The sequence below is a fragment of the Olea europaea genome, unplaced genomic scaffold (assembly GCF_002742605.1).
Source record: "Olea europaea var. sylvestris unplaced genomic scaffold, O_europaea_v1 scaffold53, whole genome shotgun sequence".
NCBI lineage: Eukaryota > Viridiplantae > Streptophyta > Magnoliopsida > Lamiales > Oleaceae > Olea > Olea europaea.
In genome coordinates, this window is record NW_019263622.1 from 1,259,076 (window position 1) to 1,270,624 (window position 11,549).

The following is an 11,549-nucleotide window of genomic DNA, read 5'->3' on the forward strand; positions in this document are numbered from 1 at the left end:
TCGTTTTTGGCGAATCGCTAGTCTAATTCGATTGGAATTGAGCCAATGAAAAGTGGTTTTTGATTTCATGATAACTTCGAGTTGGTTCGTTTTTGGCTAATTGCTACTCTAATTCGATTGGAATTGAGCCAATGAAAAGTGGCTTTTGATTTCTTGATAACTTCGGTTTGTTCATTTTTGGCTAATTGCTAGTCAAATTTGATTGGAATCGAGCCAATGAAAAGTGGTTTTTGATTTCACGATAACTTCGGGTTTGTTAATTTTTGACGAATTGCTAGTGTAATTCGATTGGAATCGAGCCAATGAAATGTGGTTTTTGATTTCGTTATAACTTCTGGTTTGTTCGTTTTTGGCGAACGGCTAGACTAATTCGACTGGAATCGAGCCAATGAGAAGAGGTTCTTGATTTCATGAAAACTTCTGGTTCTTTTGTTTCTTGGCGAATTGCAAGTCTAATTCGATTGGAATCGAGCCAATGAAAAGTGGTTTTTGATTTCATGATAACTTCGGGTTTGTTCGTTTTTGGCGAATTGCAAGTGTAATTCGATTCTAATCTAGCTAATGAAAAGTGGTTTTTGATTTCAAGATAACTTCGGGTTTGTTCATTTTTGGCGAATTGCTAGTGTAATTCGATTGGAATCGAGCCAATGAGCTCGAAATGTGGTTTTTGATTTCATGATAACTTCGGGTTTGTTCATTTTTGGCAAATTGCTGGTCCAATTCGATTGGAATCCAGCCAATGAAATGTGGTTTTTGATTTCCTGATAACTTCGAATTTGTTCATTTTTGGTGAATTGCTAGTCCAAGTCGATCGGAATCGAGCCAATAAAATGTGGATTTTGATTTCGTGATAACTTCGGGTTTGTTTGTTTATGACGAATAGCTAGAGTAATTCGTTTGGAATCGAGCCAGTGAAAAGAGGTTTTTGATTTCATGAAAACTTCGGGTTCTTTCGTTTGTTGGGGAATTGGTAGTCTAATTCGATTGGAATCGAGCCAATGAAAAGTGGTTTTTGATTTCATGATAATTTCAAGTTTGTTCATTTTTGGCAAATTACTAGTCTAATTTGATTGGAATCGAGCCAATGAAAAGTGGTTTTTCATTTATTGATAGCTTCGGGTTTGTTCGTTTTTTGCGAATCGCTAGTCTAATTCGATTGGAATCGAGACAATGAAAAGTTGTTTTCGATTTCACGATAACTTTAGTTTTGTTCGTTTTTGGCAAATTGCTAGTGTAATTCGAGCTAATGAAAAGTGGTCTTTGATTTCATGATAACTTAGCGTTTGTTCGTTTTTGGCAAATTGCTAGTCTAGTTCAATTGGAATCGAGCCAATGAAAGTGGTTTTTGATTTCATGATAACTTCGTGTTTGTTCATTTTTAGCGAATTACTAGTGTAAGTCGATTCGAATTGACCCAATGGAAAGTCGTTTTTAATTTCAAGATAACTTCGAGTTTGTTCGTTTTTGGCCAATTGCTAGTGTAATTCGATTGGAATCGAGCCAATGAGCTCGAAATGTGGTTTTTAATTTCATGATAACTTCTGGTTTGTTCATTTTTTGGCGAATCGCTTGTCTAATTCGATTGGAATCCAGCCAATGAAATGTGATTTTTGATTTCATGATAACTTCGGGTTTGTTCATTTTTTGGCGAATTGCTAATCTAAGTCGATTGGAATCGAGCCAACGAAATGTGGTTTTTGATTTCGTGATAACTTCGGGTTTGTTCGTTTTTGGCAAATAGCTAGACTAATTCGTTTGGAATCGAGCCAGTGAAAAGAGATTTTTGACTTCATGAAAACTTCGGGTTCTTTCGTTTCTTAGCGAATTGCTAGTCTTAATCGATTAGAATCGAGCCAATGAAAAGTTGTTTTTTATTTCACGATTACTTCAGGTTTGTTCATTTTTAGCGAATTGCTAGTGTAAGTCGATTGGAATCGAGCCAATGAAAAGTGGTTTTTGACTTCAAGATAACTTCGGGTTTCTTCGTTTTTGGCGAATTGCTAGTCTAATTCGATTGGAATCAAGCCAATGAAAAGTGATTTTTGATTTCATGATACCTTTGGGTTTCTTCATTTTTGGCGAATTGCCGGTGTAATTCGATTCTAATCTAGCCAATGAAAAGTGGTTTTTGATTTCAAGATAACTTCGGGTTTTTTCATTTTTGGCGAATTGCTAGTGTAATTCGATTGGAATCGAGCCAATGAGCTCGAAATGTGGTTTTGATTTCATGATAACTTCGGGTTTGTTCATTCTTGGCAAATTGCTAGTCCAATTCGATTGGAATCCAGCCAATGAAATGTGGTTTTTGATTTCATGATAACTTCGGGTTTGTTCATTTTTGGCTAATTGCAAGTTTAAGTCGATTGGAATCGAGCCAGTGAAATGTGGTTTTTGATTTCGTGATAACTTTGTGTTTGTTCGTTTTTGGCAAATAGCTAGACTAATTCATTTGGAATTCACCCAATGGAAAGAGGTTTTCCATTTCATGAAAACTTCGGGTTATTTCATTTTTCGATGAATTGCTAGTCTAATTCGATTGGAATCGAGCCAATGAAAAGTGGTTTTTGATTTCATGATAATTTTGAGTTTGTTCATTTTTGGCGAATTACTAGTCTAATTTGATTGGAATCAAACCAATGAAAAGTGGTTTTTCATTTAATGATAGCTTCGGGTTTGTTCGTTTTTTTGCGAATTGCTAGTCTAATTCGATTGGAATCGAGACAATGAAAAGTTGTTTTTGATTTCACGATAACTTCAGGTTTGTTCGTTTTTGGTGAATTGCTAGTGTAATTCTATTGGAATCAAGCCAATGAAAAATGGTTTTTGATTTCAAGATAACTTCGGGTTTGTTCATTTTTGGCGAATTTCTAGTCTAATTCGATTGGAATCGAGCCAATGAAATGTGGTTTTTGATTTAAGGATAACATCGGGTTTGTTTGTTTTTGGTGAATTGCTAGTGTAATTCGATTCGAATCGAGCCAATGAAAAGTGGTTTTTGATTTCAAGATAACTTCGGGTTTGTTCGTTTTTGGCGAATTGCTAGTGTAATTCGATTGGAATCGAGCCAATGAGCTCGAAATGTGGTTTTCGATTTCATGATAACTCTGGGTTTGTTCATTTTTGGCGAATTGAAAGTCTAATTCGATTGGAATTGGGCCAAAGAAATGTGGTTTTTGATTTTTTGATAACTTCGGGTTTGTTCATTTTTGGCGAATAGCTAGACTCTTTCGATTGGAATCGAGCCAATGAAAAGTGGTTTTTGATTTCATGATAACTTTAGGTTTTTTCATTTCTTGGCGAATTTCCAGTCTAATTCGATTGGAATCGAGCCAATGAAAAGTGGTTTTTGATTTCATGTTAACTTCGGGTTTGTTCGTTTTTGGCGAATTCCTAGTCTATTTCAATTGGAATCGAGCCAATGAAATGTGGTTTCGGATTTCATTATAATTTCGAGTTTGTTCGTTGTCGGCGAAACGCTAGACTAATTTTATTGAAATCGAGTCAATGAAAAGTGGTTTTGATTTCATGATAACTTCGGGTTTGTTCATTTTTGGTGAATTGCGAGACTATTTCGATTAGAATCGCGCCAATGAAATGTGGTTTTTGATTTCATGGTAACTTCGGGTTTGTACATTTTTTGCGAATTGCTAGTCTAATTAGATTGCAATTGAGCCAACGAAAAGGGGTTTTTAATTTCACGATAACTTCGAGTTTGTTCGCTTTTGGCGAATTACTAGTGTCATTCGATTGGAATCGAGCAAATGAAAAGTGGTTTTTGATTTCAAGATAACTTCGGCTTTGTTCGTTTTTGGCAAATTGCAAGTGTAATTCGATTGGAATTGAGCCAACGGGCTCGAAATGTCGTTTTTGATAACTTCGGGTTTGTTCATTTTTGGCAATTTGCTAATCTAATTCGATTGGAATTGAGCCAATGAAATGCGGTTTTTGATTTCTTGATATCGTCGGGTATGTTCATTTTTGGCGAATTGCTAGTCTAATTCGATTGGAATTGAGCCAATGAAAAGTGGTTTTTGATTTCATGATAACTTCGGGTTTGTTCGTTTTTGGCGAATTGCTAGTCTAATTCGATTGGAATTGAGCCAATGAAAAGTGGTTTTTGATTTCATGATAACTTCGGATTTTTTCGTTTTTGGCGAATTGTTAGTATAATTTGATTCAAATCGAGCCACTGAAAAGTGGTTTTTGATTTCTAGATGACTTTGGGTTTCTTCGTTTTTGGTGAATAGCAAGTCTAACTCGATTGAAATGGAGCCAATGAAATGTGGTTTTTGATTTTATGATAACTTCGGGTTTGTTCATTTTTGGCGAATAGCTAGACTTTTTCGATTGGAATCGGGCCAATGAAAAGTGGTTTTTGATTTCATGATAACTTCGGGCTTGTTCATTTTTGGTGAATTGTGAATCTATTTTGATGGGAATCGCGCCAATGAAATGTGGTTTTTTATTTCATGTTAACTTCGGGTTTGTTCATTTTTTGCGAATTGCTAGTCTAATTCGATTGGAATTGAGCCAACGTAAAGGGGTTTTTGATTTCACGATAACTTCGGGTTTGTTCACTTTTGACGACTTGCTAGTGTAATTCGATTGGAATCGAGCCAATGAAAAGTGCTTTTTGATTTCAAAATAACTTCGGGTTTGTTCGTTTTTGGCGAATTACTACTCTAATTCGATTGGAATTGTACCGATGAAAAGCGGTTTTTGATTTCACGATAACTTCGGGTTTGTTCGTTTTGGGCCAATTGCAAGTGTAATTCGATTGGAATCGAGCCAATGAGCTCGAAATGTAGGTTTTGATTTCATGATAACTTTGGGTTTGTTCGTTTTTGGCAAATTGCTAGTCTAATTCGATTGGAAATGAAATGTGGTTTTTGATTTCTTGATATCTTCAGGTTCGTTCATTTTTGGCGAATTGCTATTCTAATTGGATTGGAATCGAGCCAATGGAAAGTGGTTTTGATTTCAGTATAACTTCGGGTTCGTTCCTTTTTGGCGAAACGCGAGACTAATTCGATTGGAATCGTGCCAATGAAATGTGGTTTTTGATTTCATGATAACTTCGGGTTTTTTCATTTTTAGCGAATTGCTAGTCTAATTCGATTGGAATCGAGCAAATGAAAAGTGGTTTTGATTTCATGATAATTTTGGGTTAGTTCATTTTTGGCGAATCACTAGTCTAATTCGATTGGAATCATGCCAATAAAATGTGGTTTTTGATTTCGTGATAACATCAAGTTTGTTCATGTTTGGCTAATTGCTACCCTAATTTGAGTGGAGCTGAGCCATTGAAAAGTGGCTTTTGATTTCTTGATAACTTCGGTTTGTTCATTTTTGGCTAATTGCTTGTCTAATTCGATTGGAATTGAGCCAATGAAAAGTGGTTTTTCATTTCACGATAACTTTGGGTTTGTTCATTTTTGGCGAATTGCTAGTGTAATTCGATTGGAATCGCCCCAATGAAAAGTGGTTTTTGATTTCAAGATAACTTCGGGTTTGTTCGTTTTTAGCCTATTGCTAGTCAAATTCGATTGGACTCGAGCCAATGAAAAGTGGTTTTTGATTTCGCTATAACTCCGGGTTTGTTCGCTTTAGGCGAATTGCTAGTGTAATTCAATTGGAATCAAGCCAATGAAAAGTGGTTTTTGATTTCAAGGTAACTTCGGGTTTTTATCGTTTTTGGTGTATTGCAAGTCTAATTTGATTGGAATCGAGCCAATGAAAAGTGGTTTTTGATTTCATGATAACTTCAGGTTTTGTTCGCTTTTGGTGAATTGCAAGTGTAATTCAATTGAAATCGAGCCAATGAAAAGTGGTTTTTGATTTCAAGGTAACTTCGTGCGTGTTCATTTTTGGCGAATTGCTAGTCTAATTTGATTTGAATCGAGCCAATGAAAAGTGGTTTTTGATTTCACGGTAACTTCGGGTTTGTTCGTTTTTTGCGAATTGGTAGTGTAATTCGATTGGAATCGCGCCAATGAGCTTGAAATGTGGATTTTGATTTCATGATAACTTCGGGTTTGTTCCTTTTTGGCAAATTGCTAGTCTAATTCGATTGGAATCGAGCCAATGAAAAGTTGTTTTTGATTTCAAGGTAACTTCCGGTTTGTTCATTTTTGGCGAATTGCTAGTCTAATTCGAATGGAATGAAGCCAATGAAAAGTGATTTTTGATTTCACGATAACTTCTGGTTTGTTCGTTTTTGGCGAATTGCTAGTGTAATTCGATTGGAATCGAGCCAATGAGCTCGAAATGTGGTTTTTGATTTCATGATAACTTCGGGTTTGTTCATTTTTGGCGAATTGCTAGTGTAATTCGATTGGAATCGAGCCAATGAGCTCGAAATGTGGTTTTTGATTTCATGATAACTTCGGGTTTGTTCGTTTTTGGCAAATTGTTAGTCTAATTTGATTGGAATCGAGCTAATAAAATGTGATTTCTGATTTCCTGATAACTTCGGGTTTGTTCATTTTTGGCGAATTGCCAGTCTAATTCGATTGGAATAGAGCCAAAGAAATGTGGTTTTTGATTTCGTGATAACTTCTGAAAAGAGGTTTTTGATTTCATGAAAGCTTCGGGTTCTTTAGTTTCTTAGCGAATTGATAGTCTAATTCTAATGGAATCGAGCCAATGAAAAGTGGTTTTTGATTTCATGATAATTTCGAGTTTGTTCATTTTTTGCGAATTACTAGTCTAATATGATTGGAATCGAGCCGATGAAAAGTGGTTTTTCATTTATTGATAACTTCGAGTTTGTTCATTTTTTGCAAATTGCTAGTCTATTTCGATTGGGATCGAGCCAACGAAAAGTGGTTTTTGATTTCACGATAACTTCGGGTTTGTTCGTTTTTTGCGAATTGCTAGTCTAATTCAATTGGAATCGAGCCAACGAAAAGTGGTTTTTGATTTCACAATAACTTCGGGTTTGTTCGTTTTTGGCGAATTGTTAGTGTAATTCAATTGGAATCGAGCCAATGAAAAGTGGTTTTTGATTTCACGATAACTTCGGTTTGTTCGTTTTTCGCGATAAACTAGACTAATTCGATTGGAATCGAGCCAACGAAATTTGGTTTTTGATTTCGTGATAGCTTCAGGTATTTTCTTTTTTTGCGAATTGCGAGTCTAATTCGATTGGAATCAAGCCAATGAAAAGTGATTTTTGATTTCATGATAATTTTGGGTTTGTTCGCTTTTGGCGAATTGCTAGTCTAATTCGATTGGAATCGATCCAATGAAATGTGGTTTTTGATTTCGTGATAATTTCGGGTTTGTTCAATTTTGGCGGATTGCTTGTCAAATTCCATTGAAATCGAGCCAATGAAATGTGGTTTTTCCTTTATTGATAATTTCGGGTTTTTTCATTTTTGGCGAAAAGCTAGCCTAATTCGAGTGGAATCGAGCCAATAAAAAGTGGTTTTGATTTCATGATAACTTCGGGTTTGTTCATTTTTGGCGAATTGCTAGTCCAATTCGATTGGAGTTGAACCAATGAAATGTGGTTTTTGATTTTATGATAACTTCGGGTTTGTTAATTTTTGGCGGATAGCTTGACTCTTTCGATTGGAATCGAGCTAATGAGAAGTGGTTCTTGATTTCATGATAACTTCAGGTTTTTTCATTTCTTGGCGAATTTCTAGTCTAATTCGATTGGAATCGAGCCAATGAAAAGTTGTTTTTGATTTCAAGATAACCTCGGGTTTGTTCGTTTTTGGCGAATTGCTAGTCTAATTCGATTGGAATTGTGCTGATGAAAAGTGGTTTTTGATTTCACGATAACTTCGGGTTTGTTCGTTTTTGGCGAATTACAAGTGTAATTCGATTGGAATCGAGCCAATGAGCTCGAAATGTGGTTTTTGATTTCTTGATATCTTCGGGTTCGTTCATTTTTGGCAAATTACTAGTCTAATTTGATTGGAATCGAGCCAATGAAATGTGGTTTTTGATTTCTTGATATCTTCGGGTTCGTTAATTTTTGGCGAATTGCTAGTCTAATTCGATTGGAATCGAGCCAATGAAATGTGGTTTTTGATTTCTTGATATCTTCGGGTTCGTTCATTTTTGGCAAATTGCTATTCTAATTCGATTGGAATTGAGCAAATGAAAAGTGGTTTTTGATTTCTGTATAACTTCGGGTTTGTTCCTTTTTGGTGAAAAGCTAGACTAATTCGATTGGAATCGTGCCAATGAAATGTGGTTTTTGATTTCATGATAACTTCGGGTTTTTCCATTTTTGGCGAATCGCTAGTCTAATTCGAATGGAATCAAGCCAACGAAAAGTGATTTTGATTTCTTGTTAATTTTGGGTTTGCTCGTTTTTGGCGAATTGCTAGACTAATTCGATTGGAATCGAGCCAATGAAAAGTGGTTTTTGATTTCGTGATAATTTCGGGTTTGTTCGTTTTTGGCGAAAAGCTAGACTAATTCGATTGGAATCGAGCCAATGAAAAGTGGATTTGATTTCATGATAACTTTGGGGTTTGTTCAATTTTGGCAGATTGCGAGTCTATTTCGATTGGAATCGAGCCAATGAAAATTGGCTTTTGATTTCACGATAACTCGGGTTTGTTCGTTTTTTGCGAATTGCTAGTCTAATTCGATTGGGATCGAGCCAACGAAAAGTGTTTTTGATTTCACGATAACTTCGGGTGTGTTCATTTTTGGCGAATTGCTAGTGTAATTCGATTGGAATCGAGCCAATGAAAAGTGGTTTTTGATTTCACGAAAACTTCAAGTTTTTTCATTTTTAGCGAACTACTAGTCTAATTCGATTGGAATCAAGCCAAAGAAAAGTGATTTTTGATTTCATTATAATTTTGAGTTTGTTCGTTTTTGGCGAATTGCTAGTCTAATTCGATTGGAATCATGCCAATAAAATGTGGTTTTTGATTTCATGATAACTTCAAGTTTGTTCATTTTTGGCTAATTGCTACTCCAATTTGATTGGAACTGAGCCATTGAAAAGTGGCTCTTGATTTCTTGATAACTTCGGTTAGTTCGTTTTTGGCTAATTGCTAGTCTAATTCGATTGGAATCTAGCCAATGAAAAGTGAATTTTCATTTCACGATAACTTTGGGTTTGTTCATTTTTGACGAATTGCTAGTGTAATTCGATTGGAATCGACCCAACGAAAACTGGTTTTTGATTTCAAGATAACTTCGGGTCTGTTCGTTTTTGGCATATTGCTAGTCTAAATCGATTGGACTCGAGCGAATGAAAAGTGGTTTTTGATTTCGCGATAACTTCGGGTTTGTTCGCTTTTGGCGAATTGCTAGTGTAATTCAATTGGAATCGAGCCAATGAAAAGTGATTTTTGATTTCAAGGTAACTTTAGGTTTGTTCATTTTTGGTGTATTGCAAGTCTAATTCGATTGAAATCGAGCCAATGAAAAGTAGTTTTCGATTTCCCGAGAACTTCAGGTTTTGGTCGCTTTTGGTGAATTGCAAGTGTAATTCAATTGGAATCGAGCCAATGAAAAGTGGTTTTTGATTTCAAGGTAACTTCGGGCTTGTTCATTTTTGGCGAATTGCTAGTCTAATTCGATTGGAATCTAGCTAATGAAAAGTGGTTTTTGATTTCACGATAACTTCGGGTTTGTTCGTTTTTGGGGAATTGGTTGTGTAATTCGATTGGAATCGAGCCAATGAGTTCGAAATGTGGTTTTTGATTTCATGATAACTTTGGGTTTGTTCGTTTTTGGCAAATTGCTAGTCTAATTCGATTGGAATCGGGCCAATGAAAAGTGGTTTTTGTTTTCAAGGTAACTTCGGGTTGGTTCATTTTTGGCGAATTGCTAGTCTAATTCGAATGGAATCGAGCCAACGAAAAGTGATTTTTGATTTCACGATAACTTCTGGTTTGTTCGTTTTTGGCGAATTGCTAGTGGAATTCGATTGGAATCAAGCCAATGAGCTCGAAATGTGGTTTTTGATTTCATGATAACTTCGAGTTTGTTCATTTTTGGCAAATTATTAGTCTATTTCGATTGGAATTGAGCTAATGAAATTTGGTTTTTGGTTTCCTGATAACTTCGAGTCTGTTCATTTTTGGCGAATTGCTACTCTAATTCGATTGGACTAGAGACAATGAAATGTGGTTTTTGATTTTGTGATAACTTCGGGTTTGTTCGTTTTTGGCGAATAGCAAGACTAATTCGTTTGGAATCGAGCCAATGAAAAGAGGTTTTTTATTTCATGAAAGCTTCGGGTTCTTTCGTTTCTTAGCGAATTTCTAGTCTAATTCGATTGGAATCGAGCCAATGAAAAGTGATTTTTGATTTCATGATAACTTTGAGTTTGTTCATTTTTTGCGAATTACTAGTCTAATTTGATTGGAATCGAGCCAATGAAAAGTGGTTTTTCATTTAATGATCGCATCGGGTTTGTTCATTTTTGCCGAATTGCTATTCTAATTCGATTGGGATGAAGCCAACGAAAAGGAATTTTTGATTTCACGATAACTTCGGATTTCTAGTGTAATTCAATTGGAATCGAGCCAATGAAAAGTGGTTTTTGATTTCACGATAACTTCGGGTTTGTTCGTTTTTGGCGAAAAACTAGACTAATTCGATTGGTATCGAGCCAATGAAATTTGGTTTTTGATTTCATGATAAGTTCGGTATTTTCTATTTTGGCGAATTGCTAGTCTAATTCGATTGGAATCGAGCCAATGAAAAGTGATTTTTGATTTCATGATAATTTTGGGTTTGTTAGTTTTTGGCAAATTGCTAGTCAAATTCGATTGGAATTGGGCCAATGAAATGTGGTTTTTGATTTCATGATAATTTCGGGTTTGTTCAATTTTTTGGCGGATTGCTTGTCAAATTCCATTGGAATCGAGCCAATGAAATGTGGTTTTTGCTTTCTTGACAATTTCGGGTTTTTAAATTTCTGGCGAAAAGCTAGCCTAATTCGAGGGGAATCGAGCCAATAAAAAGTGGTTTTGACTTCATGATACCTTCGAGTTTTTTCATTTTTGGCGAATTGCTAGTCCAATTCGATTGGAGTTGAACCAATGAAATGTGGTTTTTGATTTTATGATGACTTCGGGTTCGTTAGTTTTTGGCGAATAGCTAGACCCGTTCGATTGGAATCGAGCTAATGAGAAGTCGTTCTTGATTTCATGATAACTTCAGGTTTTTTTCATTTCTTGGCGAATTTCTTGTCTAATTCGATTGGAATCGAGCCAATGAGAAGTTGTTTTTGACTTCAAGATAACTTCGGGTTTGTTCGTTTTTGGCGAATTGCTAGTCTAATTCGATTGGAATCGTGCCGATGAAAAGTGATTTTTGATTTCACGATAACCTCGGGTTTGTTCTTTTTTGGCGAATTGCAAGTGTAATTCGATTGGAATCGAGCCAATGAGCTCGAAATGTGGTTTTTCATTTCATGATAACTTCGGGTTTGTTCGTTTTTGGCAAATTGCTAGTGTAATTCGATTGGAATCGAGCCAATGAAATGTGGTTTTTGATTTCTTGATATCTTCGGGTTCGTTCATTTTTGGCGAATTGCTAGTCTAATTCGATTGGAATCAAGC